Source organism: Phascolarctos cinereus, unplaced genomic scaffold, assembly GCF_003287225.1.
Source record: "Phascolarctos cinereus isolate Bilbo 61053 unplaced genomic scaffold, phaCin_HiC Scaffold_2;HRSCAF=192, whole genome shotgun sequence".
Lineage (NCBI taxonomy): Eukaryota > Metazoa > Chordata > Mammalia > Diprotodontia > Phascolarctidae > Phascolarctos > Phascolarctos cinereus.
In genome coordinates, this window is record NW_027555625.1 from 107,068,076 (window position 1) to 107,082,935 (window position 14,860).

Below are 14,860 nucleotides of genomic sequence, written 5' to 3' on the forward strand. Positions count from 1 at the left end.
CATTACTAGTAATCTTATAATTAGTCTGCTTCTACTTCCTCCTTTCTTTCTGTAGAGTGGATCCAACAACTGGTTTTTAACACTTTGTTTCCTTTTAATCTCCCCTTCATGCACCTCCCTTTGAAGTTGGAGTTTGTTAACGCTCTATTCCAGACTGGATCTTCACACTTAAACTCCTCTCTTCCCTTTCTTTGTACCAACCTTTTTCCTTCTTGAGTTTAATGTATTATTATACTAACTTATGTGTTTATATAGTTGTATTCATCCCTCCTTTGGTTCATAAAAAAGGTTCCTGTGATGCCCTTACCCTCTACCTCTTCCTCTATGTTTGAATACTCTTCTTTCCATGCACCCCAATTATGATACATAGTTAAGTTCTACCTCCTTTTTAATTTCTTTCCTAGTATATACCTTTCATCCTCCTTTTTTTTTCTCTTTTAAGACCTTCAGAACCAAACAAAACCACCAAAGAGACTAGTTTTGCCTTTCTTTCCATACCCAGTGTTTAGCATAGTGCCTGGCACTTAGTAGGTACTTAGTAAATGCTTAATTACTGATGTTAAGGAATGTTAAGGTATCCTTTGAACTTGTCTCTTTAGTTGCCATAATTTCTAGAAACACTGGACCCAAAGCGTACAGGAGGCCCTGAATATGTCAAGGATGAAGCCCCCTAGCTGACATAATTTGTTGTTTGCACCCAAGCAGGATTCCCTGTGTGTCCTCAGGAGGCAAGACAGGTGCCAGCCAGTCTGTGCTAGGCTGGGAAAAAAGCCTGTGCAGCTGGGGTCCTTTGCAGATAAGCAAAAGCCTCCTATCTTCATAGTTGTAGTGGTTCCCAAGGAAAAAGAATGCTGCTTTTGCCATCACCTTGCTCCTTTCCTTAAGGAGGAATTACTGCACCTTTCCCCTCCCATGCCATACCCTTTCCTGTTTTCTTCTCCTCCTTCTTTTGTTTTACTCTCGTAAATATGCAAACTTCTGAAAGACTGTGAACTCTTTAGGTTCCACATGCATGTTCATTTTTCTTGTAATAAACCTGGTTTTCACATAAATCTCATGATGTTGTGATTGCCTTTTGACCCTTAACTTCACTTCCTATCATCCTTGAAGACATTGGTATTTTGAAGAATTACTTGTCTCTTCCTTTCCTTATTAGAATATAAATATTTCTAATTATTTAGAACTAAAAATTGCCAAATATATTTATCTTTATGGTTTTCTCCTGACTCCTGTGTTTGAAGTTCAAAGTGTCTACTCAGCTCTAGTCTTTTAATCCAGAGTAAAAATCTTCTTCAAAGTCCTCTGTTCCATTAAAGAGTCAATTTTCCTGTGTAAGATTATACTCTATTTTTCAGGGTAAGTTTTATCATATTCCATGATTTTTTTTCCTATTTTTATAGTGGTTTCTGCCAAGTCCCACTTGATCCTGACTTTGTTTTCTTGGTACTTACATTGTTTCTTTCTACCAGTATGCAATATTTTTTTTTCTTTCATCTGGAAGCTCTAGATTTTGACTGTGACATTCCAGAGAGTTGTCATTTGGGAGTTTCTGTCAGAAGGTGACCAGTGGATTCTTTATATATTTCACTTTTTCTTCTAGTTCTAGTAAATGTATTCAGTTTTCATTTATAATTTCATGATTTTTTTTTCCCCTGGCTAGGCAATGGGGTTAAGTGACTAGCCCAGGGTCACACAGCTAGTAAGTGTTATGTGTCTGAGTCAGGATTTGAACTCAGGTCCTCTGACTCCAGGGCTGGTGCTCTATCCACTGCGCCACTTAGCTGCCCCTAAGAAAAGGGCTTCAGAGTGAAGACACTCTGGTGTGGCACTGCATTGGAGATGTAGTGCAGGGTTAACCTGTCCTATTATTGAAGAGTATTTCCCTTGTTAAGTACTCTCCTCTTTATTATTTTATTTTATTTTTTAATTTTTTAGGCAATTGGGGTCAAGTGACTTGCCCAGGGTCACACAGCTTATAAGTGTCAAGTGTTTGCTCTGAGGCTGGATTTAAACTCAGGTCCTCCTGATTTCAGGGCTGGTGCTCTCTCCCACTGTGCCACCTAGCTGCCCCATAAATTCTAATATTCAGACCTTTTTTGTTCATGATTTTTAGGAATTCAGATGATTCTTCACTGTTGTCTCCCTGACCTGTTTTCCAGGTAGGTTTCTTTTTTTTAAATGATGGATGCTTTATATTTTCACATATTATTTCAGTCTGCTGATTTTGTCCTAATATTTCTTATTGTCATAGTCACTGGTCTTTTTTTAGTCCATTCTAATTTTCAGGGAATCTTTTACTTGAATTACTTTTCCACTTTTGTTCTAAGCTACTTATTCTCCTTCAATTCTTTCCTACAGAGCTCTTATTTTATTTATAATTATATTTTTTAAAATCTCTTGTTTCATTTCTTCTGGGTACTTTTGTAGTCCTTATGGCAAAGCCACTTCTATCTGAGGTTCTGCTTGTTGTTTTTATGGAGTTACTGTCCTCTTCTGGGAATGCTTCTTGGGAGTTTCTTGACCAATCATATTTTTTCATAGGTTTCAGAGACTTTGGTTTACTTATATGTCAAGCTCAGTTCCTGATTTATAGTTTTGTGCTAAGGACAGACTCTTCCCTGACTTACACTTATGGATGGGGAGGCCTTGTTTGGTCCTATCCTCAATTTCCTAGCCTCCTGCTGCTAGCTTCTGTCTCCCATTATGTATCCTGATTCAAATTGCTGACAGGTGTCAGTAACCTTTTTTAGATCATCACTGGAGTGTATGTGGGAGAACTAGCCTCTTCTGTGACTTTTATTGGCCCCATCATAAATAGAAATTCTACCCACTTCTTTTCTAATAGTGAATAAATATAATGCATTGTAAGCCCTTTGGAAAATGGGCTTAAAAATTAAAAAAGAGGATCTCTAAAATCTGCCCATCTCATCATCCTGAGACAGCTAGGTGACTCCATGAATAGCATGGTGGTGTTATGGTCTGAGAGACTGAGACCCCTCAAAGACTGGAGTACAGGATGGGGTCATCTGGAATGAATTCACAGACTCAAGCATTCTTTAAGTCAATGTGGCAAAGATTTATTGTTATGCTTTTCAGCGGGTAACAATTCTTAAGGAACCTGCGACTGAGGATGGAGCTAGGGTTTATATGGAAAAGGGCATGGGAAAGGAATGCCAGGAACACTGATGAGGTAATCCAAAGGTCCAGGTGTCTTTGGGAGCTATGGATGGGAAAGTACAGACAGTATACCAGTCAGGGAGGGAGATGACATAGGTATGGATCTTGGGAGTCTGGCAGGAGAAAGAGTCCTTGGGCTAGCCAAGGACAAAACTCCTTGGATTGGGCAAGGCACCCCTCTCCCTGTGTCTTGATGAGAGAATGCTCTGCAACAAAGGAAAGCTTTCTCACAAGACAGGAACTTACTAAGGAAACTTACTCAGCCTCGGGCCTGAGCAGCCCAGCACCCTCTCCCCCAGCTTTGTGTAGCTGGACCAGGAAGAGAGATGAGCGTCATGCTGAGGCCCAAGCATGAATAACTGCTAGGCACAGTGTCCTTGGGCTGGGGAGTGGTTGTCAGAGACAGTGTTTCTGAGACTAGGGAGAAATTGGGGTCCAAGTACAAGCACAATCACCCAAACGCAAGCACCCAACATCCTATCAGTGGGCCTGGAGTCAGGAAGACCTAAGTTCAAATCCAGCCTCAGATGCTGTGAGACTTTGGACAAGTCATTTAATCTTTGTTTGCCTCAGTTTCCTCAACTGTATAATGTGGATAATAATAGCACCTACCTCCCACAGTTATTGTAAGGATTAAATGAAATACTATTTGTAAATTACTTAGCAGGGTGCCTGGCACATAGTAGGCAATATATAAATGCTATTATTATTACTATTGTTATTGTTATCATCATCATTATTCAGCCCTGGAATGCAAAGAATAATGGCATAGTAGGAAGCAAGGAAGGAAGATGGCAGGGACTATTTTATCTAGCTTCTAGATATAAGTATTCTAGCTGATAAAAGTGTGAGGTAAAGCAAAGCCCAGAGTGTGTTATATCTGGTTAAAAATTTTTTTCATCTTTTCTGGCCTGTATTACATGGCTTGGAAGAAATTCTTGCTTTTTCACTTGTATTTGATGTATATATTTTTTAAAATTACAAATAAAAATAAATTTATACTACCCAAGAGAAAAAAAACCCAAATTTATATAGTGTATTAAGTTGTACAAAGCAGCTTCCTCGCAAAACTCTGTTAAATTGAGAAAGGTATTACTCTCCCAGTTTTTCAAATGAGAAGACCAAGGCTTAGTTGAGAGAATTCTACAAGTCATGTATAGTAAATGAATTTTTACCATTACTCAATACTGCCATTGCAAAGAATTTGTGCCACTCATTTGGTACCTGTTCATGTACTGACTTTTATATTATTATTTTTTCCATTTGTATATCTTTTTTTTCTGTCCAGTAGATTAGTTCCTTGAAAGAAGGGACTCTCTTATATTTCTTTTGTCCCCCATATTGTTTAGTACAGGGGCCTACATAGTCAATAAATAATTGTTGAATGAATGAATGTAATTTATCAATGTCATATTGTTGTTAAAAGGCATATTTTACACTGCCTTTATTATAAGTAAAAATAGGACAGCCTAAAGGAAATATGAAATTATTTTCCCAATAATCTAGAAATTTTGTCCAAATTTTAGTTCATTGCATAGAACAGTTGTAAAGAATTTGAAGAAGATTCAGAAGACAGCCGACACAAAATGATAAAGAGTTGAAAAAAAGGTAGGTTCTGTGACATGATGATGGAGTTATTTGACTTTTAAAAAAAGGTTGAGTACTAAAAGGGCTTTTTAGAGCAAAATGATGAAAACTGCCTTCTTTTTCACTAAAGAAATTACCAAAGGAAATTTTTTAAACTAAATATAGTTGTTGAATATGGAAGGTTATGGAATTTCATTTCCTGGAGCTCCTAATTGTTTTTCCAAGAAAAGATTCAAGCAATAAAATAGGAATATAAATGCATAACTATAAGTCAATTTGTTACATTCTTGATTTGGCTAATTTCCAGTCAGACTGAAGGTTCATTAAGAATAGTTGCTCTCTTGGAGATAATGTGCTATGTTTTCTTGTTCTGGTTTTAAAGATGATTTTCTTTTCCCTTGGAATACTAAAGCTAATTTTTCTTTTGTGGCTTAACTCATATTAACAACTTGTGTAAAGAACTAGGGAATTAGTACCCCACAGTATGAATTTGCTATGTATGTACATGGTAATAGTATAAGAAACAGAAATTTCAGGTTCTTCTAAGTGTCTTTATGTGAGATGTCCACTTACCTTAGTGTATCACAAATAGAAAAAGGGATACCATAAAGCCAAAAGTACACTTATCCACCAATGCCTTTCACTTGTACAGGAGCAAGGATAGATCTATTGATGAGATGAGTACAGGCTTTTTTGAAATAGCAGTTTGTGTTGCTAATGAGGGTAGCCAAATGTTATATAGAATAATCATAGAGTGGATAAAACACCAATCATATATGATCTCTGTTGTAAAATTAACTTGTGAAAAACCTTTATGATATGTAAGACAACAGAAGGCAAATATCATTTGGCATGGAACCTATAGAGTCAGTCTAGTATTCTAAAAATCAGACTGTATTAGGAATCAGGACATTTGGGTTCTGGTTCTAGCTCTCTACCAACTAGCTATATGACCCTGGACAAATCGTTCAGTGTCTCGGGATCTTAGTGCCCTGAACGGTAAAATGGAGAATGAGGCTATATTATTTCTAAGGTTCCTTCCTAGTGCTAGATTTTTTTGTTTGCTATAGGACACATGAGAACAGAAAAACCTATGATCAGTTAATTTTGGATTACCTAAATTACAAATGTAGAGAAATTATACCTTCAAAATCTTGTTGATTTTAAATAAGCATTCTGCTTATTTTCTTATTTACACTAGCTGAGCAGAAGTTAAAGGAGAACAATTCAGCCAAAATACTTACTTGATGCAGGTAAGAAAGTAAACCAGTTTAAATTGTTTGGGTGCTGTCGGAGAGTATGCAACTAGGCTATCCTCATATTAAATGGAGCAACAAAGGCAAAATCTTTGAGGAAAATTCACCTTTAATTTGTTACTTTTCCTCACAGAAATTTCCTGAACATTTTAGCCACAAGTGGGGATTTCTCAGTGAGGGAACATTCCCACTACACAATATTGGGAAATCCTTTGAGAATTTAGTCAATAGGAAAGCAGTAAGAGGGCTATAGACCTATGGATCTGCTTTGGGCCAGTCCCTTCTGTCCTTAATGGCCTACAACTCTCCAAGGAATTTCCCTCTTGAGGCTTCACTTGAAGAAAACAATAGTTAATTTTCTTGGCTGAACTCTCTGGAGTACTACCATATTCTTCAAAGAATGTTTGAATCCTCTAAGCTATTGCTGTAATAAATACATGACTTAAGACCTAAAATATCAACTCACTTCCAGTTTCGCTTATTTGAAGTTGTGATGATTCAGATACTAGCTTGGCTGAAGTTTACCTTTCCACTAGTTTTGGAAATGCTTGCATGACACCAAGACCCCAGGTATGCTTCAGATGATTTTTTTCACTCTAACTTTTAATACAGGAAATCTGGGAAAATGCACACACAATATACCCCATTTGTAAGGACATAATTCACAATATTGCAGAAGCAAGTTTTATTGAAAGAGGGAAGTAAAACAAAACCTTGAATGAGCAACCATTAGTTCCAAAGACATATACAAATCTCTAGTCACTAATAGTCTGAAATATAAGAGCTCCTCTTATAGAGTTACTCTCACCAGTAAGTCCTCTCTGGGCACCCAGCTTCTGCCTGTCTATGTTAGGGGTGGCAAAATTAAAGGGAGAGAGAAGGGTAGTATATTCTTACTCCAATTTCTAGTCATTATTTAAGGAACTCTCAGATCCCCAATATTGGCAGTTTCTTGGAGAAGGAAAGGACACTATATCTTTCTTTGCTGATCCCATGTAGAAAATGAAGGTCCCTATAGAGTCCTCTTCTCCATTTGTTGTCACTACTATTAATCATTCCTACAAAATTTCCATTTTGCCACTTTTATTAGTCCATTTTCATAACTACTTGAAAGTAACAACCCAAAACTCTTTATGAATATTGAGCAATGAAGAAAAGACGTAAGGAGGACAGTTTTGCAAAAGGTATAGGTGGCTGTCAAAAGACAAGGATGTTACAAATGATGAAGAAAAAAGTATCAAATATTTATATTGGAAATTCTTTGTTCTGGGAGAATGGAAGATTCCAAGATAAATAAGATAAAAAGAAAAGAGCCAAGGATCAAAAATGGAGGTGTTACTTTGTATTTACATGGATAAACAAATGTGAAAGTGGAGATTATGGTTATTTGGGAAGTTTCTTACATAAAACTTGCCCAGTGATTAAAATAACATGGACCTTCTCCTTGACTAAATTAATTTGTTTCTCTTTTAGGTTAAAAAAAAAAAGCACAAATGATATCTCTATTACAATTAGGTTTTTTTTCCTTCATCATTATTGAATGATATATTGATTCAAATATTAAAATTCAGCATATGTGTTGAGTACCATTTTATGCAACAAAAGAGCCTAGTATTACAGATTTAGAACTGGAAGGGATCTTCATGGTCATTTAGTGCAAGCTCCTTGTGTTACAATTGAGGAAACTGACAACAAAAGAAGTGGCTTGCCCAAGACCACACAGATTATTAATGGCAGGACCAGGATATCAACCCAGTCCTCAGACTCCATTTAAATTCATCAGTCTTTCCATAAAATCCTACTGCCTCCCCACAACTTCTGATCTGTAAGTAGTTCAGAATAGATTTAGCCAAATTTTGTCAGAATTTGTTAAAATTTACCAAGATTTACCTATTTAAGAGATAACTTAATGATTCTGATAGTTCAAAATTCATTGAGGGGAGAAATCATTATGGAGAAAGGGGCCCACTTTCCTTCTCACCACCACCAGCCATCAATTGCTGACCAACTTGCCACCAGTAGGCAAATAGACATAGGAATCCTGGGAGTGACAACATTCCCCCATCTCAAACTACAGTCTTGTTTCTAGACCTCACAGTCATCATCCAGGCAAGCAACTTCCATGGAAAAGGGGCCAGGCATCTTCCCCAAATTGCCAATCAACTGCTATCCACAGGGTAAGCAAGCCAGCCTGGGTGAAGCAGAAAGGCACCCTAAGAAACAAGAAGCAGCATGTTCCAGACAAGTCAAATCACCACCTCATTAGATTATGAGTTCTTTGAGGGTAGAAATTGGTTTTTTGCCTCTTTTTTGTATCTCCAATTCTTAGCGTAGTATATGGCACAGAGTAGGTGCCTAATAAATGTTTATTGTCTGACTGAACCTAATTACCATCTCCCCTCAGACAATGATGGGGATAACATAGCACCCTGAAGCCAAAAGCCTTGGGAATAGTAATGCTTTTAGCCCAGTGCCCTCAGACATCACCCTGGGAAGATGCAGCCTGGCAATTATTTCCATAGATGCTACAGCCAATAGCTGCTAAAGATCCAGAAAAAAAAGTTCTTGCCACCAAAGTCCTTGGCACTGTCAAATGATTCAACACCAGAAATTGATATAATTTCAAGTGGAGAAATGAGATCAAAGAAGAAGCATTATCAACTACTTTGTTGCTGCATCCTAAGAACCATGGGACCTTTCCATCTGTCTTGCAGCTGAAACCTTCCATATGTGTTGTCTCCTTCTTTGAGAAACAAGGACTATTTTCCTTTCTATTTGTATCTCTAGTGCTTAGCACAGAGCTTTGCACATAGTAAGTGCTTAATAAATGTTTGGTTCATTCTATATCTTTTGGGAATAAAAAGTCATTTGAAAGTAAAGTATGGTCAGTTAACAAAATTCAAAATAAAGTAAGCCTTTTCTTTAAGCACCTAATTTAATCTTATTGAGTGCAATGGGTATGTCTTCTATGGAAGTTTAACTGAACTAGAAAGACAAAAATTGCAGAGAATGCTTGTATGTAGATGGATTATAATCTATACCAATATAAGGAGGACCCACACTGATGACATCATAGGACCACAGAACTTATAGCTGGAAGAGACCTTAGAAGTCATCTAGTCCAATATCCTCATTTTATGGAAGAGGAAACTGAGACCTAAAGAGGTTAAAATCATGTAGCCATATAGATTTAAAGCCTTCAAGCAGCTTTTACAGTTGAATAATTCATAAAGGCCAAACTATTAGAGCTAAATTTCACCACTTAAGATATTAAGGAAGGAGGTTGTCATTTTTTAAAAGGATGAATTAATTTCTTATGTAATTGTCTTCTTTTTTCATGGTCCTCATGTCCCTTACAATAAGTAAATGATTCATTATCAAAATCTTCAGAAACTTATGCTATTTCTTTGCTCTGACAACATTAAATGATATTCTTTTGGAGATGTGTACAAGGCCTTAACATGATAATAACTTAATGGCAACAAAATATAATAATATTTTAAATGTAATTGACAAGCCCTTCTGTCATAAAAACTTCATTATGAACTCACTCCATAAAAAGAAATCCTTTTTTTAGTATCCAGAAAGATCTAATGCTTGCATTCAAGATGTTTTGACAACTTACTGTCACAAGGATCTTGATTACCAAAATTCTTTTTATTTCAGAAAATTGTCCATTATGGACAGTTCTACACAGCCATAATTATCTAAGTCATTGAGGCAAAAACAAAACAGCAAAAAAAAAAAAGGCTTTGTTTTAAATAGTGAGATAACAGAAAAATCATGATATCTGATCTGAATTATCAATTTGAATAGAAATCTTGATTTGGTGGAATTTCCCAGCTGGTTACCAATTCAATTTGACTGCTATCATTTGAGCAATCATTATGATAGCCACTATTCAATCAATCAACAAACATTTATTGGGTGATTACTATGTGATAATAACCGGGCCCACACAATGCATACATAGATAAAAATGAAACATTCTACTCTCAGTAAGCTTCCATTTCCTTAGAGAAGACAATATGTACTATGTAAATACAAACAAAATATATTTAATAATAAATACAAGGTAATTTTTTATTTGGAGGAATGTGTGGATTCAGGAACTCTTTGGTGAGAGCAATCATGTTAAGAAACTGAATCACTTCCATTTGAATTGTTTTAGGAAGATACTGAAGATCACCTGGCAAGATAAAGCACTGGACACTAAGGTCCTTTTTTGAACTGATCGTCCAAGCATTCAAACTACTTCGAAGAACACAACTTGGATGGCTGACCACATTGTTTGAATGCCAACATTTGTATGTTTGCCTAAAAGACTATTTTACAGAGAACTCACACAAGCCAGTTGCTCATGTGGAGGTCAGAATAAGGACACTGTCAAGGTCTGTCAGAAGAATTTTGGAATTAACTGTGAGACATGGAAAACACTGGCAAAGAACTGCTGAGCATGATGTGCCTGCATCAAAGAAGGCACAGTGCTCTGTGAGCAAAGCAGAATTTCCAGTAGCTCAAAAGAAACATGAGATGCACAAATTTAGAGACATCTCCACTCCAAATATTCATGTGGACTACTTGTTCCCAACTTGTGGTAGACCTTTCCAAGCTTGTATTGGTCAGATCAGCCACAGTCAGACACACTGTGCTTTGACTCCAACATAGTCATTTTGGTCCTTTTTGAGAACAAAGTACAACAACCAACCATGTAGAAGGATAAGAATGGATTGAATTTTAAAGGCAACTAGAGATTCTCAGTAGTGAATTGGGTGGAGGCAATGCATTCTAGTCATGATATACATATATATGTATATATCCATATATAGTTATATATAGGCATATATATATATATATATATAATATATAATATATATATATGTATATATATATATATATATATATATATATATATATATATATACAGTTGCATTTGATCAGGGATTTTGCAGAAGGAATTCCTGCATGGACTGGGAAGTTGCACTAGATGATTTTTAAAATCCTCTAATCTTAGATCCAGTGAAGTAACATGATGTGTATATGGTTCTAAGGAGCCACTGGAGTTTAATGGTCAGGAGAGGAGCATGTTCCAACATGTGCTTTAGAAATATCATTCTGGGGGCAGCTAGGTGGTGCAGTGGATAGAGCACCAGCCCTGGAGTCAGGAGGACCCGAGTTCAAATCCGGCCTCAGACACATAACACTCACTTAGCTGTGTGACTCTGGGCAAGTCACTTAACTCCAATTGCCTCACCAAAAAAAGAAAGAAAGAAAGAAAGAAATATTACTCATGAGGATCACCACGTTGAGGAGATTTGGAGAGGAGATTAGACAATGAAACTAAAAAGTCTATCACAATAGTCCAAGTGATAATTGCCTGAAATTGGATAGGTTATATGATTAAAAAGAAGGAAATAGATGTGAAAGAAATTTGGAAGGTAAAACTGGAATGACTTGGAAACTGATTAGATATGGGGGGGGAGGTGAAGAAGAGAGAAGATTTGAGGATGATTTTGAGGAACTCTAGTAAGTCTATTGTGCTCTAATAATGTCTCAATTTGCAAATATAACTGTAGCTTTCAGAACACTTTCACATACATTATCTCATTTGGTCCTTAGAACGAATCTGAGAGATAAATAACGTAGTTAATAATTTCTGGATTAAAACAAAACAAAATCAAGGAACAAAATTAATGTAGGTTTCTCAAGATCTTAGTAAGGAATAGTGTGGGAACGAGAACCTAGATCTCTTAGTCAAGAATTCTTCTCTACAATACTACCTTTTTGGTTTCTTATCTAGTTTCTTTCCTGTAGAATGTCTTCTCTATAATTAAATTCAAATCTATCTATATCTATCTATCTATCTATCTATCTATCTATCTATCTATCTATCTATCTATCTGATTCTGTGCAATGTGTTGTGCTAGGTACTACAGAAGATTCAATTTAAATAGCTCACAGTCCCAGTCATCATGTATCTTACAATCTGGTAGGGAGGCTCGCTACATCTTATTATGAAAAGGGTACTGGCTTTGGAGTTAGAAAACTTGAGCTCATATCTCTAATCTGCCACTAAATACCTGTGTGACATTGGTCAAGTCACTTAATCTCTTTGAGTCCCAGTTTCCTTATATATAAAAATGAGTGGGTTGGACTAGAAGGCCCCTGAAGGAGGTCTTCAGTTCTATGATCTCAAGTCCAGAGAGGTATGAAATGCCATGTGAGATCCACATTCTACCTTATATACAGATGATAGAATAATCTAGCTCAGAAATTCTTTTCATCCTGTCATTTTGTAATATAACCTGCTGCTCAAAGCTCATTGGTGGAAATTGATCATTCAGTGTTCTACACCAGCATGAGAAGCAGAGTTGATGATAGCTTAAGAGAGGAGACGTTCTCCTCTTCTGGCTTCTAGCTCTGACAAATATATAGTCATGGAGCATTGAGTCATCAATCTCCATCAATAAGGAAAAGCTTTGAGCCCAGGGATACAATAGAATATTAACTTAGCAAAGGATTTTAAAGTTCACCTCAACCAATTTCCTAGTTCATTCAGAGATTTCTTCCGCAAAATCCCTGTCTGGTGGCAATCTAGGTTGTGCTTAAATGATTATAATTATAAGGATCTCACTATTAGGCAGCTCATTCCATTTTGGGAAAGCCTTTAGCCCTTTAATTAAGTCAATTTATAACTGTGTTCCATTAACTCAGCTGCTGTAGGCATTTAAATGGTACAGTGGGCAGAATGCTGGAGGCTAAGTGTTAGAAAGACCTGAGTTCAAACCCAGCCTCAGACACTAATTGTTTGACCCTAGACAAGTCACTGAAGCTCTGGCTTCCATTTCTTCAACTGTAAAATGAAGATAATAATAGCACTGACTTCTCAGGGTTATTGTGAGATTCAAATGAGATAATATTTGTAAAGTGTTTAACACAATGCTTGGCACATAGTAGGCACTTAATAGTACATGTTTCCTTCCTTCCTACTCCTAATTCTACCTCTGAAGCTATATATAATGTCTAATCCCTCTTTGAGATGTAAGCCCTTCAAATATTATGTCCCTGCCAAGTCTTTTTTTATCGAGTCTAAAATTCCGCAGATATTTCAGTCAGTCATTCTTCATGTGACATGATTTAAGTTCCCTCACCATCCTACTCACTCTCTCCTGGGCTGACATCTATTTCTCTGGCTTTCTGGAAATGTAGCTTCTAGAACTCAACCCAGCGGTCCAGACTTGACCACCCTTGGACAACTGCTTTCCTCTTCCAGACTTGTATTAATGGTTTCATGGTGCAGTGAGTGGAAAGAATATTCAATTTGATTTAGAAGACCTGGCTTCAATCATGGTTTTATTACCTACTAGTAGTAGTATCTGTGTGACCTTAGGCGAGTCACTTAACTTTTCATCTTTCTTAACTGTAAAATAAGGGGGTTAGACTAAATGACCTCAAAGGGCCTTTCCATCTATAAATCTATGATTATGTGATCCTAATATAGCTTAAGTTTGTATTCACCTTTTTGGCAGCTCCACTTGCTGAGATAAGGCTTGTGAAAACACTATGTTGCTGGAAAGCACTGTAATTAATGTTTCATCATTATCATTTGCTACTATTAAAATTGTAAAAATAATCCTAGGTCTTTTTCTGATGAATTACAATCCAATCATATCTTTCCTATTCTGTCATTTTAAAGTTGATTTTTAAAACCTCAGTGAAGAGCTTGAATTTCATCTTTTTAGAGTCAGTCCATTAGTAAAACTTTTTTTGATTATTTTGGATTCTAATTGTCATTTGAAGTTTTAGCTAGTCCCCTCAGCTTTATCTTATCCAGAAATTTGTTAAACACATCTTCTGTGTCTTCATAAAAATGATTGATAAAATGATAGATAAGGCTAGGACTGAGAACTAATGACCACTATCTAATTTAATCTCTTGTAATTAATCAATACTTTTTTGAGTACAATTGTTCAACCAGCTATGAATCTCCCTTAACCATACTATTATGCTGCCCATTATTCTCCATTTTTGTTGTTATTCAGTCATTTCAATTGTGTTTGACTTTTCGTGACCCCATTTGGGGTTTTCTTGACAAAATATGCTGAAGTGGTTTGCTATTTCCTTCTCCAGCTCATTTTACAGATGAGAAAACTAAAGCAAGCAGGGTTAAATGTCTCAGGCTGGATTTGAACTGAAGTCTTTCTGACTCTAGACGCAGCACTCTATCCACTGTGCCACCTAGCTGCCCTTTCTTCATTTTATCCATAACAGTAGTATATCAGTCATCTTTCTGAAATCCAGATACACTATTCTGTAGACTTTCCTGACCAACTGAATAATCCTAACAAAAATGGAAATGATGTTAGTTTAGACTGCCTTGTTTTTAATGACTCTGTTAATGATCACTGCTTCTCTTAGTACTCATAAACTTTTCATCTGATAATTTAATATAGAATTTTTCAAAGTCTAGATGTCACTCACTAATGAAGCATCCAGATACACACACACACACACACACACACACACACACACAGATATCCTCTTTCAGCTTAGAACTCTTTGTTGACTTCTTATAGGGAACTTACCATTACTCAGGGTTGAAAAAGGGTGTGCTGTAAGACCTCACTATGGGTCCTACGGAAGCCTGACCCTCAGAGCTCTTTGTGCATTCTCTGCCTCATTATTCTACTACCCTGCAATTTTGGGGAGAATTTCTTAAGGCTCATGTTTAGCTGTAGTCTAGGTCTCAAACAAAGGGATGCATAATGTTTCTTCTTAGAAAGGTACTAGTTGTACAAAGTATATCAGGCATAGGCTGGTTATTTGATTTTCCCACTACA